The sequence below is a fragment of the Copidosoma floridanum genome, unplaced genomic scaffold, assembly GCF_036245765.1.
Source record: "Copidosoma floridanum isolate Cflo_tuat_1 unplaced genomic scaffold, Cflo_Japanese_pri ptg000020l, whole genome shotgun sequence".
Lineage (NCBI taxonomy): Eukaryota > Metazoa > Arthropoda > Insecta > Hymenoptera > Encyrtidae > Copidosoma > Copidosoma floridanum.
Window position 1 is genome coordinate 21,927,119 of NW_028321897.1, and position 20,060 is coordinate 21,947,178.

Sequence of the window (20,060 nt, forward strand, 5' to 3'; positions counted from 1 at the left end):
ATCGAGCTACCCGGTCACATATGAAACTGTGGACACAAATTTGAAATTGCTTGGCACCGAGCACTATACCATCTTGCAGTAGATATTGCAATTCTTCAACAAAATTTTGAAGGTATGTTTTAACACACTTGGGCTTTCCATTACCTAAATAAACAGCTATAATAAAAGGTTCATACGAGTTATCATTCTTTATATAAATTTTGCCCAAGATTGGCCACATTTCTTTGGAACTCGACTTGAAAATAGACAATCCATCAATGTGAAATTGTAGATGAATTATATTATTTGGATGTAGGTTCAATATGACAATTTTTTTCAATTGTTCAGCAATTCCAATGTAAACAAACTCTGATGTGTCTGTTTCATCATTTGGATTAAACTTTGTAATCTTTTTCTTCAGATCGTGTTTTGTTTTAAGTAAAGTTTTTGATGAAACTGGTAGTTCGGGGTGAAATTTTTTTAAAGACTTTCAGCAGTGAATCAATTTTCGAATGTTCCATTTTATTTTCAACAGCCCAACGACTTAAATCTTCAGAAATTGATGATGACACAGAGGTTTTGTCTTCACTGATGCATGTATTATTTTCACAATCTATTTTATTTGTATTTATTAAACCTTCCTCTTCATCAAGAGGATCATGGACAGACAAGGAAGATGATGACTCAGTGGAAGTATCGTTATTCTCACGGTCCGCGGAAATTTCATCACTTGCAGAAGTTTTAAGAACAGTTACATTGTTATTCAAAGCGTTGGGTTTAAAGCGTTGAGAGTATCGATACTTCAGACTTCTTTTTTTATTTAATTCTAAATGTCTACTTAAATTATCGCTCATTTTGAAAACAATATGTGAAGCACGAAACTGAGTAAAAAACGTTCGTAGATTACAATCTCATAATTTCGCGTGCTCCAAAATCCAACTTATATAGCTATGCTTTCAACAGCTTGAGGTAGGTTATTGGGGCAGCCTATGGAGGACCACTGATTCACCCCGTGACGTGCCCGGTGGGGTACTAGCTGGGCAGCCTAGTGGGGACCCCATGAACTAAGGTGGCAAACCTGTTAAATTTTTGATCGGGTATTTATAAGTGTTACTATAGCTATGAATTTTTGACTGAGATGAGCAAACAATACGTGAATGTAGCCTCATCCCTGACAACAAAACTTCAAACTGAGACAATCTTGGATAGATTTTCTTACTGCCATGAAGCATGTATGGTTGCATTAGACCAGTACTTAACCAATGGAGGAAAAATTGGAAGACTAGGTGAGGTAGTAGAAATTGACGAGTCCAAAATTGGAAAATGAAAGTATAAAAGAAAGACAGTAGTTAATGTAAGGGTAAAAGTATGATTTGATAAGAAGCATGATGCAACGACATTAATCGTGTTTACAAAAGAGCCGTTGTGGAGGACACTAAAATACATATGACCTGTTGGAAAGGATATGTAAATTTGGAAAATCATAATTACATCATAAAACCATGAACCACTCGGAGAAGTTTGTCAACCCTGACACTGGTGAATATAAGTAGAATATCGAATCATTTTAGCGCAGTTTACGTTGTTCAGTGAATTCCGGAGTTCAAATAGAAAATTTAGCAGACCATCTTTGTGGGTTTTTTTGGTGTCAACGTGGAAAAACTCAATTTTGATTGATTCAATGAACGAACAGGAGACATTAAACGTATTTATCTAGAAAGAGGAAATAAATGTAAAGTAAATATCTCCCAAACATTGGCTCCTTTGTCAAAAAATAAATACTGCTTCAGATTTGGATTTAGAACATGACTATGCTAATTTTGATCTAGAAAGTTAATGAGAGAAACACAAAGTGTCTTGAAGATAATTTAAAGATAAATTAAGCATTGCATGACATTACTTTGATGGGAATGTAAACATGATTAAAGATGTCTTAAAATTAAATTAAAGGTGCCTGAAAAATAACTAAGACATAAGTTTACCATTATTTTATACTCAGATGTGTGTAAAGTGGTTTAATCAGATTTATTACGTTCTTTATCATGTAAAGAAAGTCTTTCAGATACTATATTTTTTTTAAGAAAAAACCTGCATTAATAACATACTAAAAAAACTTTGAATTTACTGTACCATTTTCGATGTATTGAATCGCAAATTTGGTCTCTTATGCACAGACTCTTAATACTCTAGCGACGTCGCACCGTCATTTTAAACTATAACCACGAATTTGTTTATAAGAAAATTAAATATACGGAGGGTGTGCGAAAATACGGAAAATTTTTTTTTTCTTCTTTTAGGTTATTTATGCAAAGAAAACCTTACACGTGTTATCATCAAACTATTTTCCATTATTGTTAAGCACCTTTTGCCACCAAATCGGTACTTTATGGATCTCCTCACTGAAGAATTCTTGGTTTTTTGACGCGAAGACATTATCGACTCACTTTTGCACTTCTTCTAATGTTTAAACGTGAACACTTTGAAATTAGTTATTCATGAATCTGAAAAGATTTTAATCAGTTGGCGTCAAGTCTAGAAATAATGCCGGATGCTGCAAAACTTGAGACATTAAAGTTTGACAGACAAGCTTTGCAATGTATGGTCTGGCGTTATCATGTAACAATTCAATTAAACACAGTCTGTGGCCAGTAAATAGACGTCCAAACTGTTACTTTAATGGTTTGGTTGTTGACAGTAACCTTCCGCTGTGATGGTTTGTTTCGGTTGTAGCAGCTCATAATGCAAAATTTTCTTTAAATCCCACCAAACACGAAGCATTACTTCATTTGTAGAAATTTCGCAATTTTGGAATTGATGTGGAGGGATGCCTGGGATCAACATATGATTGTTTCCGCTTTAAATCATAAAAATAAATCAACCTTTTATCTCCTGTTATAATTCTTCTCAAAAACGACTTCTTGTATCATGTATTGCCTATTACCGTGTGCGTTCTACTGTGTCGTGTGTATATGTGCGCGCATGTGTATGTATAATATACACATTGACTAGTTTATATTATTATTTTAATAAAGTAAATTACCAAAAAATTTTTGCATGAATGTTAAGTCGATGCAGACAGCCAATATTGATTCAATGGGTTTTTATGATAAGACGTAAACTCCAAATATTTAAAAATAAGCCATATCTTACAAAGAAAGCAAGATACACTTAACATTACAATTTTTAAGGGAATTTGACAAGGATAAAAATAAGTTGTAGCGCACAAATAGAAATGCATTAAGTTACCTTTAAACATAACCCTTAATTTCAGTGTTCTTATTATTTCTCTATGAAATCAAGGTAAAAGGTTTTAGAAAAATTGTACCATGTTTGCAAAATTATTACTTGTGTAAAGAGTATATTTTTTGTTTTTTTTCCCAAACGTAACCTTGAAAATTATTTTAAAAACGCCAAGTCGGTAATCAAAAGATACATAGACGAAAAAAAAAATTTTTTGTGTGTGCGTGCGTGTGCAGTTTCAATTTGGGATTATAACCCACCAGTAGTACCACCTGTTGGGTAGTAAACGTATTCGATATGGGTGGGAGACTTACACTTTAATTTCTACTTTTCGTTTGAAAGTTTGAAGTACTTAGCTGAAACAAAATTGAAAATGAGATTTTTAGTTTTTTTTACAGATTTATTACGGTATATGAGTATCCTTATTATTTTTAGATGGTTTTACCATTTTATACTTAAATTTAATACATACATTTTTATCATACAAGGACATTGCAGTTGCTTCAGAACTTAAATACCAAAGATAGTTTTAAAATTTTTTCCAAGCTATACTTGTAAAAAGCACCTGGTCTGTGGAATTTGACCTTATCAAAAGGTAGTGCTCTTAAAAAAAATTTAGGTCAGCCCAATGGGTTCTTTATAGTCATTACGTGACTTGTGTTTTTTAAAACATATTTCCGCAAAATTAATAGTTTTTTTTACGGTCTAGAAATGGTAAATATAAATAAAGATACACCAGATATGCTGATTTCAGGCATTTCTCATTCAAAAACTCCAGCTAAAAGAGGTTCATCAATGTGATGCCTACGTGGTAAATATAATATAACTTTTTCTAAGCATTTGTTTAAGAAGAACTACTGCATTATTTACACTTCCTAAATAAGTATTAGTGGTATCACAGCATAATGTTTTAATGTTTTCAGCTAGGCTTTAATCAACTAGAGCTTTGTGAAGAGCTTTTGCATGAGTTACAGCTTATTCATCTTCAAGAGCTAATGTATCTAATACTTTACTTTCTTTATCATCATCAGGTATTATTCTGCCATCAAAATAAATAATAGATGCTGCAAAATTACTATTAAATAGCAGTTTTAGTTTGATTATTTCTTGAATTAATAATCGTGCTCCATAGAACGAGAAACAACTTAAAATTAATTACTGAAGATCTTAACCTAAGGTGTTCACCATAACACTTATTAAGTGAATAGAGTTTCTTAATGAAACTGCGCAAGAGTCAAGGATCGCCACAACATCCTTAGTCATTGCGTTAATGTGACCACGTATATATTTTTCTTTATCTATTTCTTCACTAGTCCATTTTATCACTTTGCTGGTTGAGAGGTAGTAACTGATCTACTGCTAAAAAAAAAGATGATTTTGATGTTAAAGCAACTATTAAAAATAAAAAAAAATATTAAATATTTTGAAACGATCTATAAATTACTATAAAGTGAGAATGAAATTTGAAAAGTTATTATTAAAATAAAATAATCAATTTGCTATCATAAATTAGTTCATAAATCATATAAATTTATTTTATGTATAAATGTTTTGCATCCTTTGAAAAAAATTCGACTCATATCTTCTAAGATACTTTAAACTGACATTTAAGTTAGTCAAATTTTATTGGCTGGAAATAAAACCTGAAAAAAAAGTAATTTCAATGGTTTTTCGGTCATAAAACATTTTGTTTGTTTAAAAATACTAATATCATGATTAAATAACCTAACATTCATTAATAAAATGACGATAAAAGAATATCCTCGATTATTGATGGTGAATGTCCTCAAATTTTTTTGTGTTTTACTTATTTCTCGCATTGTAACCAACTAAAAAATCTAAATAATTTCATGAGTATACTTCGGATGACAACTTTAAAGTGTAATTTTTTCGTCAATAATTGAGCGTTAACATAACCGTGGTGGCAGTTTATGTAAATCGTTATAAAAAAAAAAAAATTTATCTCCATAGATTTTAGTATACATATTGGTATATCTTGATCAATGTGCATAAAAAAGTAAAACAAAAATCTTCTCAGTATAGTCTCTTTATTATTTTATCTATTTGTATTTAGATAAGAAGTTTAGGTTTCACATTGAAATTAATAACTGCTTTTTGATTATGCAGGAAAAATTAACGTATATAAATGTATGTTAAAACATAAGTAAATTTATGTTTCTTTTTCTTTGATTGCAGATGTAAAATTCCTTCCAAAAATTAAATATTGCATGTCCATTAAAACCTATCAACTTATTCATTATAATGATTTACCTACCATTTTATAGGATGAAGAGGAGATCTTAAAAATAATTAGAGCTTTTGAATGATTTTATCAAGATTTGCGTGAGGCCAATGATACGTTCATAAATTTAAAATGTGTCTTAAAATAGATCATTATGGCAAATCATATATGTATAAAAAGCAGAACACCTACTTTGCAGTTAAAGAGTTAATCATATATTCTTAAATGAATATTTTAACCATCAAAATAGTAAGTAATATTTTATTTTTAAATCGGTCATATGGTTACTATATCATTAGTTAAAGATATGTCGATAAAATTTTAAATTATCAATATTTCGTGCAAAGCTTTATCAATACTATTTGATTTACTTCTTACTCTAAAATTATTTTTTTTAATCTACTAAGACTGGTTGCGTTACAAGCACATGCTGGTTTATGAATTCTGCATTCAATTAGATTTTACTAGCATGGTGTCAGTTTCAATACATGGTTGTTACAATTACTAACTTTTCCTGTATTAGTTTCTATTATGTACTTTGATAAAGTTATATTAATTGTTTTCTTATTAACTTTTTATGCACATTGATCAGAAACCAATATGCAGGAATAAGATCTCTAGGGATTAATTTTTTTGTTTCTTGTAACCATTTACTTTAACTGCAATCATACTAGCAGAATCATAATTTTATGCAAGCCCTAACTCAGATCATACGTATACACTAAAATTGGAGACAATACCGTGAAAAAATAATGTAACTGATGACGTACTTTTTTCAATGGAAAATAATTTTTTCGTAGTTTAAAAACTTCATAATTCTGTCAGCCATATTTATTCAGGAAATTTTATAAATTACGAGTCTTACTTTAACTTCGTTAAAAAAAACTTAAACAATGTCAACTACAATCATTCAAATCAAATTATTTCAAAAATCTCGATTATGGTCCACCATATTGAATCAGCTATTTTAAATTCACAAAAACTAACCTCATATTCGTAAACAGTGTATTGAAAACTTACAAAGAATTCTATTTTTTTTCTAATAATTTATCCAATGTTTATGACAAATTATAATTGCTTTTAACAACAGAACGCTAATGCCTATAGTTTTCCTATGTACCAAGTTCAATTATCTGTAAGATAAAAAAAATTATTAAATATCTTTATTCTATCGCAAGATTCACGGTTTTGATAAAAAAAAAATAATAATAATAAATAAGAAAAAAAAAAAAAATCGCAAAATGTGTAGCAGTGGCTGCTACAAGGATCGTACAGCTATATCAGCAATATTTATTGGACAAGAAAAGCATCATACGCAGTACTGCGGCAGCACCGACATTTTTCAGCCAACAAACTATGTAAAATAACAAATTATAATGACCGTACAATCTGCTTAGGCCCAAATCTATGAATCATTTAATATCTAAAAGGAAAGTTAGAAAACTTACATGTGCATATTTGATTCCATTTACAAGCAAAATAACGGGTTTTTGATACATCTTGCTATGCACCAATCAAAAAAATACAAAGGAATGCATACAAATTATTTTTTTAGCTCAACAAATTAAAAAAAAAAAAAAATAAAAAAAAAAAATAAATAAATAAATAAATAAATAAAAAAACAAACAAACAAACACAAAACTAGTAATAAGGAGTCTCCTGACCCCTGGTCAGAATGAAGTTTCATTCTCTTTTTGGCAGACGTTTGCTGTATACAGTCATAATGTATAGAATAAAATATCAAGTTGATAAAGTTAAACTAAAAAATTTATCATAAAATATATTATCATGTATAAAATAAATACTGATGACTTAAAAACTGAGATATCTGGGATGTATGTATGTATGTATGTGAGACTTTATTTAAACCTTGTGGTATAACCAAGTATGGCTTCAGAGATTATTACAGAAATTAAATACATAATGTTTACAAGATATATAGAAATTAAAGCATGAGTTAATAGTACAAGAAAATACTACACGCAAGAGGATACTGAATATAATGCTATGTATAATTACAAGAGTTATCAATAAAAAGGTTCAATTATATCATTTAGTATGTAACAAGTGAAGTATACGAAATTGTATCTTAACAAAATTTAACACATTTTATATTCCAAGTAAAAGTGAATATGATACAGAGGATGATTAAATGTAATTTTACAGAGTTGTGGATTTAGTACTTTAGAAAACGTTATAGAAGTAATAATGTAGAAGAGAGATTTGATTCACCAAGATAACACTAGAGCTTGGGAGACAATCTGTTTTCTCTATTCCAGTCGCTTATTTCTTGAGTCATAAGGAATGTAAAAAGCGAGGTCAATATTTACCTGAGATGGGTCAAAAGTGGTTTGGCACAGTTTATTTATGAGGAGCGAGGATTGAACAGTAAAGGAGCGTCTCATAGTCTCAGTTTTAAACCGTGGGATCAAGAGATAATGAGAATGTTGTCTTTGAGAGCGACGCAATTCCAAGTGAGCTGAGGCTAGTGTATAAAGAGACAAAAGGTAATCGGGCCTTAAGTTTCCAATGACATATAGGACGCAGGCATTTAAAACCCGATGTAGTCGAAGGTTAGAGTTCTCATTTATAATATGATAAGCTGCAGACATGTAATCGAATAAAGGAAATATTAGACTTTCGACCAACTATTTTTTCAATGAATATGAGAGTGCATGTTTGCAGTGTTTTAGGCTATAGAGCGATTGAAAGACACGGTTTGAGATAAATTGGGTATGGTGTTCCCAATTTAACGTGGGGGTTAGCCAAAGTCCTAGATTTTTTACAGATGATGCTTTTTGTATTTCAACTCCACTGACAATAACGGCAGGAACACCAGACGAAGCTAATTGAGCCAACATTTGTGTACTGCCAAAGACCATTACTTTAGTTTTCGGAATATTAGGTATTAATCCGTTATCTACAGCCCAATCTACTAACGCACTAGAGTCCAAGTTAACATGTTCGATTCCCGATTTAATATCTTGCGGATAACATGAGTAATAAATCTGCGTATCATCGGCATAAATCATATGCTTGCAGTGTTTAATAACTGACGGATGATCTAGTTAAAGTTAATAAAAAGCAAACTTTTAAAAAGCGTAAAAATGTAAGTTTATTCATAATACTTATTTTATAAAAAAAATATAGGTTATGGTGGAAATTCAGGTTATTATTATAAAATTAAGACACTTGTATTAAAAGTAAGAAGCTAAAAGAGTCCCAGTATTAAATACGTGTAAGAAAATTCGCTGTCGTCTGCCACTTGATTTGAACTGATTAAACAGATGTTTTAAGGATAGGCATCAAAAGCTTGTTTTTATTTTTCTATCCATTTTCTATTTTTCCTTTTTGCATTTTCTATTTTTCCTTCTATTATCTCTGATAACAATTTAAAAACATTTGTATCCATCGAACGAAAATTTATAGTTAATTTTAGAATGTAAAAAAATGTATATCGCCATATTTAAAACTCGTATCACTTATAAGTATTAAAGGATTGTAAATAAGTCTTACAATCTTTGAAAGGCCGAGGGACCAACAACTGCCCAGTTATCTTACTTGATGAGTAAATTGCCTTACTTTCATAATGATAGTATATTGCTGAAACAATATTCACTTACTTTGATGTAGTTGTGTATATTGTACTATTGTAAATCGTAATATTGAATATTATATCATGCAAGTTGAATACGAGCGCGACGAGGCAAGTTTGAGAAAGCAGACGAAGCCTTCGCGGTCGCGCTACTATTTACTTGCTATTCGCAGAGTCGGATTATTGAATATCAAAAAAAAGTTACTTTTGTCAGTGTGTCTCAAGTATTTTCATTTAGCCTCTTCAATCATACTCTACAGTTTTACCGACAAATATGAGCCAGAAAGTCATTAGAACAACGAAAATGAGATATGTGTACCTCAAAATGCTCAAAACAAGACTTTTTCAGGCTTAGTATTCACAGAATGGTCTTATCGTTCAGTGAGTAGCAAGTCTGATAGTTGATAGATAGGCATGTTCTTAAAAAGAAGCAGTGCTGCTAACAGCGTATGATGTTGGCTACACGTACATTTACTGAGCTCTCTCTATATATTCTTTACACGCAAGCAAAGAAATCGTTTTGCGTCTGCTACAGTTGTTTCGCTGATGTTGTTTGAGGTTAGTGTAATTATAGTTATCATAGAATTATTAAATGTGATGATTTCGTGGAAAATGTATATACAGCCGACAGTCAGATGGATCAGACAGCTGCAGACAAAGAATGTGTACGACAATTAATTTTGAAATGCTAGCTTTTTAGGAAAAAAGGGGAATGACGTACATTGTTTCAAAGAAAGAATTTCTACAGGAAAGAACAGTCATATTATCCTACTATAAAAAAAAGTTTGTTGATAGAAGATTCTGTTGTAGTCCACATGGCAAAAAATATGAAAAAAGTTGGGTCATAACAAAATTAATGTTAATTATACCTTTTTAACAGACAACAAAAAGACATGATACGTATTACTCAAAAAACATTTTACTCATTTTTCATGCTAATAACTTATCAATCACACTTAAAAATTCAGTTTTTATGGTCTAAACTCTTTTATTTTTTTAGGAATAACTGTTCTCTTACCTGTCTTCGTAATCATCGATGATTCAAAACCTATGAAACTCATTAAACCAATCATACCGTCCTGGGTGCCATCATCAGAGTTTACCTTCAAAACTCAGAAAGAAGTTAATAAATATATCTATTATAGTATTAAAACGTGAGTATACACAACTTAACAAAAAACTCCTCATTAAAAAAATTTTTGTTCCAAATCGTTTTCTTGTTACTGTTTCTATCACCACAGATGCATACTATGGAATAAAATATCGTGCATATAATGTGATTCGCCATTGTGTATGATTTAATCATGAGTTTATATTTTAACATAAGTTGTGTATGTTAAATTGTGTAATATGACTGTTCTTTCCTGTAGAAATTCTTTCTTTGAAACAATGTACGTCATTCCCCTTTTTTCCTAAAAAGCTAGCATTTCAAAATTAATTGTCGTACACATTCTTTGTCTGCAGCTGTCTGATCCATCTGACTGTCGGCTGTATATACATTTTCCACGAAATCATCACATTTAATAATTCTATGATAACTATAATTACACTAACCTCAAACAACATCAGCGAAACAACTGTAGCAGACGCAAAACGATTTCTTTGCTTGCGTGTAAAGAATATATAGAGAGAGCTCAGTAAATGTACGTGTAGCCAACATCATACGCTGTTAGCAGCACTGCTTCTTTTTAAGAACATGCCTATCTATCAACTATCAGACTTGCTACTCACTGAACGATAAGACCATTCTGTGAATACTAAGCCTGAAAAAGTCTTGTTTTGAGCATTTTGAGGTACACATATCTCATTTTCGTTGTTCTAATGACTTTCTGGCTCATATTTGTCGGTAAAACTGTAGAGTATGATTGAAGAGGCTAAATGAAAATACTTGAGACACACTGACAAAAGTAACTTTTTTTTGATATTCAATAATCCGACTCTGCGAATAGCAAGTAAATAGTAGCGCGACCGCGAAGGCTTCGTCTGCTTTCTCAAACTTGCCTCGTCGCGCTCGTATTCAACTTGCATGATATAATATTCAATATTACGATTTACAATAGTACAATATACACAACTACATCAAAGTAAGTGAATATTGTTTCAGCAATATACTATCATTATGAAAGTAAGGCAATTTACTCATCAAGTAAGATAACTGGGCAGTTGTTGGTCCCTCGGCCTTTCAAAGATTGTAAGACTTATTTACAATCCTTTAATACTTATAAGTGATACGAGTTTTAAATATGGCGATATACATTTTTTTACATTCTAAAATTAACTATAAATTTTCGTTCGATGGATACAAATGTTTTTAAATTGTTATCAGAGATAATAGAAGGAAAAATAGAAAATGCAAAAAGGAAAAATAGAAAATGGATAGAAAAATAAAAACAAGCTTTTGATGCCTATCCTTAAAACATCTGTTTAATCAGTTCAAATCAAGTGGCAGACGACAGCGAATTTTCTTACACGTATTTAATACTGGGACTCTTTTAGCTTCTTACTTTTAATACAAGTGTCTTAATTTTATAATAATAACCTGAATTTCCACCATAACCTATATTTTTTTTATAAAATAAGTATTATGAATAAACTTACATTTTTACGCTTTTTAAAAGTTTGCTTTTTATTAACTTTAACTAGATCATCCGTCAGTTATTAAACACTGCAAGCATATGATTTATGCCGATGATACGCAGATTTATTACTCATGTTATCCGCAAGATATTAAATCGGGAATCGAACATGTTAACTTGGACTCTAGTGCGTTAGTAGATTGGGCTGTAGATAACGGATTAATACCTAATATTCCGAAAACTAAAGTAATGGTCTTTGGCAGTACACAAATGTTGGCTCAATTAGCTTCGTCTGGTGTTCCTGCCGTTATTGTCAGTGGAGTTGAAATACAAAAAGCATCATCTGTAAAAAATCTAGGACTTTGGCTAACCCCCACGTTAAATTGGGAACACCATACCCAATTTATCTCAAACCGTGTCTTTCAATCGCTCTATAGCCTAAAACACTGCAAACATGCACTCTCATATTCATTGAAAAAATAGTTGGTCGAAAGTCTAATATTTCCTTTATTCGATTACATGTCTGCAGCTTATCATATTATAAATGAGAACTCTAACCTTCGACTACATCGGGTTTTAAATGCCTGCGTCCTATATGTCATTGGAAACTTAAGGCCCGATTACCTTTTGTCTCTTTATACACTAGCCTCAGCTCACTTGGAATTGCGTCGCTCTCAAAGACAACATTCTCATTATCTCTTGATCCCACGGTTTAAAACTGAGACTATGAGACGCTCCTTTACTGTTCAATCCTCGCTCCTCATAAATAAACTGTGCCAAACCACTTTTGACCCATCTCAGGTAAATATTGACCTCGCTTTTTACATTCCTTATGACTCAAGAAATAAGCGACTGGAATAGAGAAAACAGATTGTCTCCCAAGCTCTAGTGTTATCTTGGTGAATCAAATCTCTCTTCTACATTATTACTTCTATAACGTTTTCTAAAGTACTAAATCCACAACTCTGTAAAATTACATTTAATCATCCTCTGTATCATATTCACTTTTACTTGGAATATAAAATGTGTTAAATTTTGTTAAGATACAATTTCGTATACTTCACTTGTTACATACTAAATGATATAATTGAACCTTTTTATTGATAACTCTTGTAATTATACATAGCATTATATTCAGTATCCTCTTGCGTGTAGTATTTTCTTGTACTATTAACTCATGCTTTAATTTCTATATATCTTGTAAACATTATGTATTTAATTTCTGTAATAATCTCTGAAGCCATACTTGGTTATACCACAAGGTTTAAATAAAGTCTCACATACATACATACATACATCCCAGATATCTCAGTTTTTAAGTCATCAGTATTTATTTTATACATGATAATATATTTTATGATAAATTTTTTAGTTTAACTTTATCAACTTGATATTTTATTCTATACATTATGACTGTATACAGCAAACGTCTGCCAAAAAGAGAATGAAACTTCATTCTGACCAGGGGTCAGGAGACTCCTTATTACTAGTTTTGTGTTTGTTTGTTTGTTTTTTTATTTATTTATTTATTTATTTATTTTTTTTTTTTATTTTTTTTTTTTTTTAATTTGTTGAGCTAAAAAAATAATTTGTATGCATTCCTTTGTATTTTTTTGATTGGTGCATAGCAAGATGTATCAAAAACCCGTTATTTTGCTTGTAAATGGAATCAAATATGCACATGTAAGTTTTCTAACTTTCCTTTTAGATATTAAATGATTCATAGATTTGGGCCTAAGCAGATTGTACGGTCATTATAATTTGTTATTTTACATAGTTTGTTGGCTGAAAAATGTCGGTGCTGCCGCAGTACTGCGTATGATGCTTTTCTTGTCCAATAAATATTGCTGATATAGCTGTACGATCCTTGTAGCAGCCACTGCTACACATTTTGCGATTTTTTTTTTTTTTCTTATTTATTATTATTATTTTTTTTTTATCAAAACCGTGAATCTTGCGATAGAATAAAGATATTTAATAATTTTTTTTATCTTACAGATAATTGAACTTGGTACATAGGAAAACTATAGGCATTAGCGTTCTGTTGTTAAAAGCAATTATAATTTGTCATAAACATTGGATAAATTATTAGAAAAAAAATAGAATTCTTTGTAAGTTTTCAATACACTGTTTACGAATATGAGGTTAGTTTTTGTGAATTTAAAATAGCTGATTCAATATGGTGGACCATAATCGAGATTTTTGAAATAATTTGATTTGAATGATTGTAGTTGACATTGTTTAAGTTTTTTTTAACGAAGTTAAAGTAAGACTCGTAATTTATAAAATTTCCTGAATAAATATGGCTGACAGAATTATGAAGTTTTTAAACTACGAAAAAATTATTTTCCATTGAAAAAAGTACGTCATCAGTTACATTATTTTTTCACGGTATTGTCTCCAATTTTAGTGTATACGTATGATCTGAGTTAGGGCTTGCATAAAATTATGATTCTGCTAGTATGATTGCAGTTAAAGTAAATGGTTACAAGAAACAAAAAAATTAATCCCTAGAGATCTTATTCCTGCATATTGGTTTCTGATCAATGTGCATAAAAAGTTAATAAGAAAACAATTAATATAACTTTATCAAAGTACATAATAGAAACTAATACAGGAAAAGTTAGTAATTGTAACAACCATGTATTGAAACTGACACCATGCTAGTAAAATCTAATTGAATGCAGAATTCATAAACCAGCATGTGCTTGTAACGCAACCAGTCTTAGTAGATTAAAAAAAATAATTTTAGAGTAAGAAGTAAATCAAATAGTATTGATAAAGCTTTGCACGAAATATTGATAATTTAAAATTTTATCGACATATCTTTAACTAATGATATAGTAACCATATGACCGATTTAAAAATAAAATATTACTTACTATTTTGATGGTTAAAATATTCATTTAAGAATATATGATTAACTCTTTAACTGCAAAGTAGGTGTTCTGCTTTTTATACATATATGATTTGCCATAATGATCTATTTTAAGACACATTTTAAATTTATGAACGTATCATTGGCCTCACGCAAATCTTGATAAAATCATTCAAAAGCTCTAATTATTTTTAAGATCTCCTCTTCATCCTATAAAATGGTAGGTAAATCATTATAATGAATAAGTTGATAGGTTTTAATGGACATGCAATATTTAATTTTTGGAAGGAATTTTACATCTGCAATCAAAGAAAAAGAAACATAAATTTACTTATGTTTTAACATACATTTATATACGTTAATTTTTCCTGCATAATCAAAAAGCAGTTATTAATTTCAATGTGAAACCTAAACTTCTTATCTAAATACAAATAGATAAAATAATAAAGAGACTATACTGAGAAGATTTTTGTTTTACTTTTTTATGCACATTGATCAAGATATACCAATATGTATACTAAAATCTATGGAGATAAATTTTTTTTTTTTTATAACGATTTACATAAACTGCCACCACGGTTATGTTAACGCTCAATTATTGACGAAAAAATTACACTTTAAAGTTGTCATCCGAAGTATACTCATGAAATTATTTAGATTTTTTAGTTGGTTACAATGCGAGAAATAAGTAAAACACAAAAAAATTTGAGGACATTCACCATCAATAATCGAGGATATTCTTTTATCGTCATTTTATTAATGAATGTTAGGTTATTTAATCATGATATTAGTATTTTTAAACAAACAAAATGTTTTATGACCGAAAAACCATTGAAATTACTTTTTTTTCAGGTTTTATTTCCAGCCAATAAAATTTGACTAACTTAAATGTCAGTTTAAAGTATCTTAGAAGATATGAGTCGAATTTTTTTCAAAGGATGCAAAACATTTATACATAAAATAAATTTATATGATTTATGAACTAATTTATGATAGCAAATTGATTATTTTATTTTAATAATAACTTTTCAAATTTCATTCTCACTTTATAGTAATTTATAGATCGTTTCAAAATATTTAATATTTTTTTTTATTTTTAATAGTTGCTTTAACATCAAAATCATCTTTTTTTTTAGCAGTAGATCAGTTACTACCTCTCAACCAGCAAAGTGATAAAATGGACTAGTGAAGAAATAGATAAAGAAAAATATATACGTGGTCACATTAACGCAATGACTAAGGATGTTGTGGCGATCCTTGACTCTTGCGCAGTTTCATTAAGAAACTCTATTCACTTAATAAGTGTTATGGTGAACACCTTAGGTTAAGATCTTCAGTAATTAATTTTAAGTTGTTTCTCGTTCTATGGAGCACGATTATTAATTCAAGAAATAATCAAACTAAAACTGCTATTTAATAGTAATTTTGCAGCATCTATTATTTATTTTGATGGCAGAATAATACCTGATGATGATAAAGAAAGTAAAGTATTAGATACATTAGCTCTTGAAGATGAATAAGCTGTAACTCATGCAAAAGCTCTTCACAAAGCTCTAGTTGATTAAAGCCTAGCTGAAAACATTAAAACATTATGCTGTGATACCACTAATACTTATTTAGGAAGCGTAAATAATGCAGTAGTTCTTCTTAAACAAATGCTTAGAAAAAGTTATATTATATTTACCACGTAGGCATCACATTGATGAACCTCTTTTAGCTGGAGTTTTTGAATGAGAAATGCCTGAAATCAGCATATCTGGTGTATCTTTATTTATATTTACCATTTCTAGACCGTAAAAAAAACTATTAATTTTGCGGAAATATGTTTTAAAAAACACAAGTCACGTAATGACTATAAAGAACCCATTGGGCTGACCTAAATTTTTTTTAAGAGCACTACCTTTTGATAAGGTCAAATTCCACAGACCAGGTGCTTTTTACAAGTATAGCTTGGAAAAAATTTTAAAACTATCTTTGGTATTTAAGTTCTGAAGCAACTGCAATGTCCTTGTATGATAAAAATGTATGTATTAAATTTAAGTATAAAATGGTAAAACCATCTAAAAATAATAAGGATACTCATATACCGTAATAAATCTGTAAAAAAAACTAAAAATCTCATTTTCAATTTTGTTTCAGCTAAGTACTTCAAACTTTCAAACGAAAAGTAGAAATTAAAGTGTAAGTCTCCCACCCATATCGAATACGTTTACTACCCAACAGGTGGTACTACTGGTGGGTTATAATCCCAAATTGAAACTGCACACGCACGCACACACAAAAAATTTTTTTTTTCGTCTATGTATCTTTTGATTACCGACTTGGCGTTTTTAAAATAATTTTCAAGGTTACGTTTGGGAAAAAAAACAAAAAATATACTCTTTACACAAGTAATAATTTTGCAAACATGGTACAATTTTTCTAAAACCTTTTACCTTGATTTCATAGAGAAATAATAAGAACACTGAAATTAAGGGTTATGTTTAAAGGTAACTTAATGCATTTCTATTTGTGCGCTACAACTTATTTTTATCCTTGTCAAATTCCCTTAAAAATTGTAATGTTAAGTGTATCTTGCTTTCTTTGTAAGATATGGCTTATTTTTAAATATTTGGAGTTTACGTCTTATCATAAAAACCCATTGAATCAATATTGGCTGTCTGCATCGACTTAACATTCATGCAAAAATTTTTTGGTAATTTACTTTATTAAAATAATAATATAAACTAGTCAATGTGTATATTATACATACACATGCGCGCACATATACACACGACACAGTAGAACGCACACGGTAATAGGCAATACATGATACAAGAAGTCGTTTTTGAGAAGAATTATAACAGGAGATAAAAGGTTGATTTATTTTTATGATTTAAAGCGGAAACAATCATATGTTGATCCCAGGCATCCCTCCACATCAATTCCAAAATTGCGAAATTTCTACAAATGAAGTAATGCTTCGTGTTTGGTGGGATTTAAAGAAAATTTTGCATTATGAGCTGCTACAACCGAAACAAACCATCACAGCGGAAGGTTACTGTCAACAACCAAACCATTAAAGTAACAGTTTGGACGTCTATTTACTGGCCACAGACTGTGTTTAATTGAATTGTTACATGATAACGCCAGACCATACATTGCAAAGCTTGTCTGTCAAACTTTAATGTCTCAAGTTTTGCAGCATCCGGCATTATTTCTAGACTTGACGCCAACTGATTAAAATCTTTTCAGATTCATGAATAACTAATTTCAAAGTGTTCACGTTTAAACATTAGAAGAAGTGCAAAAGTGAGTCGATAATGTCTTCGCGTCAAAAAACCAAGAATTCTTCAGTGAGGAGATCCATAAAGTACCGATTTGGTGGCAAAAGGTGCTTAACAATAATGGAAAATAGTTTGATGATAACACGTGTAAGGTTTTCTTTGCATAAATAACCTAAAAGAAGAAAAAAAAAATTTTCCGTATTTTCGCACACCCTCCGTATATTTAATTTTCTTATAAACAAATTCGTGGTTATAGTTTAAAATGACGGTGCGACGTCGCTAGAGTATTAAGAGTCTGTGCATAAGAGACCAAATTTGCGATTCAATACATCGAAAATGGTACAGTAAATTCAAAGTTTTTTTAGTATGTTATTAATGCAGGTTTTTTCTTAAAAAAAATATAGTATCTGAAAGACTTTCTTTACATGATAAAGAACGTAATAAATCTGATTAAACCACTTTACACACATCTGAGTATAAAATAATGGTAAACTTATGTCTTAGTTATTTTTCAGGCACCTTTAATTTAATTTTAAGACATATTTAATCATGTTTACATTCCCATCAAAGTAATGTCATGCAATGCTTAATTTATCTTTAAATTATCTTCAAGACACTTTGTGTTTCTCTCATTAACTTTCTAGATCAAAATTAGCATAGTCATGTTCTAAATCCAAATCTGAAGCAGTATTTATTTTTTGACAAAGGAGCCAATGTTTGGGAGATATTTACTTTACATTTATTTCCTCTTTCTAGATAAATACGTTTAATGTCTCCTGTTCGTTCATTGAATCAATCAAAATTGAGTTTTTCCACGTTGACACCAAAAAAACCCACAAAGATGGTCTGCTAAATTTTCTATTTGAACTCCGGAATTCACTGAACAACGTAAACTGCGCTAAAATGATTCGATATTCTACTTATATTCACCAGTGTCAGGGTTGACAAACTTCTCCGAGTGGTTCATGGTTTTATGATGTAATTATGATTTTCCAAATTTACATATCCTTTCCAACAGGTCATATGTATTTTAGTGTCCTCCACAACGGCTCTTTTGTAAACACGATTAATGTCGTTGCATCATGCTTCTTATCAAATCATACTTTTACCCTTACATTAACTACTGTCTTTCTTTTATACTTTCATTTTCCAATTTTGGACTCGTCAATTTCTACTACCTCACCTAGTCTTCCAATTTTTCCTCCATTGGTTAAGTACTGGTCTAATGCAACCATACATGCTTCATGGCAGTAAGAAAATCTATCCAAGATTGTCTCAGTTTGAAGTTTTGTTGTCAGGGATGAGGCTACATTCACGTATTGTTTGCTCATCTCAGTCAAAAATTCATAGCTATAGTAACACTTATAAATACCCGATCAAAAATTTAACAGGTTTGCCACCTTAGTTCATGGGGTCCCCACTAGGCTGCCCAGCTAGTACCCCACCGGGCACGTCACGGGGTGAATCAGTGGTCCTCCATAGGCTGCCCCAATAACCTACCTCAAGCTGTTGAAAGCATAGCTATATAAGTTGGATTTTGGAGCACGCGAAATTATGAGATTGTAATCTACGAACGTTTTTTACTCAGTTTCGTGCTTCACATATTGTTTTCAAAATGAGCGATAATTTAAGTAGACATTTAGAATTAAATAAAAAAAGAAGTCTGAAGTATCGATACTCTCAACGCTTTAAACCCAACGCTTTGAATAACAATGTAACTGTTCTTAAAACTTCTGCAAGTGATGAAATTTCCGCGGACCGTGAGAATAACGATACTTCCACTGAGTCATCATCTTCCTTGTCTGTCCATGATCCTCTTGATGAAGAGGAAGGTTTAATAAATACAAATAAAATAGATTGTGAAAATAATACATGCATCAGTGAAGACAAAACCTCTGTGTCATCATCAATTTCTGAAGATTTAAGTCGTTGGGCTGTTGAAAATAAAATGGAACATTCGAAAATTGATTCACTGCTGAAAGTCTTTAAAAAAATTTCACCCCGAACTACCAGTTTCATCAAAAACTTTACTTAAAACAAAACACGATCTGAAGAAAAAGATTACAAAGTTTAATCCAAATGATGAAACAGACACATCAGAGTTTGTTTACATTGGAATTGCTGAACAATTGAAAAAAATTGTCATATTGAACCTACATCCAAATAATATAATTCATCTACAATTTCACATTGATGGATTGTCTATTTTCAAGTCGAGTTCCAAAGAAATGTGGCCAATCTTGGGCAAAATTTATATAAAGAATGATAACTCGTATGAACCTTT

The 20,060-nt window shown here is 30.4% G+C and overlaps 1 protein-coding gene across 3 annotated transcripts in view; it reads left to right on the top strand.

Moving 5' to 3' along the window:
• The window catches only part of Hel89B (histone acetyltransferase 1), a 779,777-nt gene that overhangs the window by 57,334 nt on the left and 702,383 nt on the right, over window positions 1-20,060 (top strand). The gene's annotated exons all lie outside the window — the stretch shown is intronic.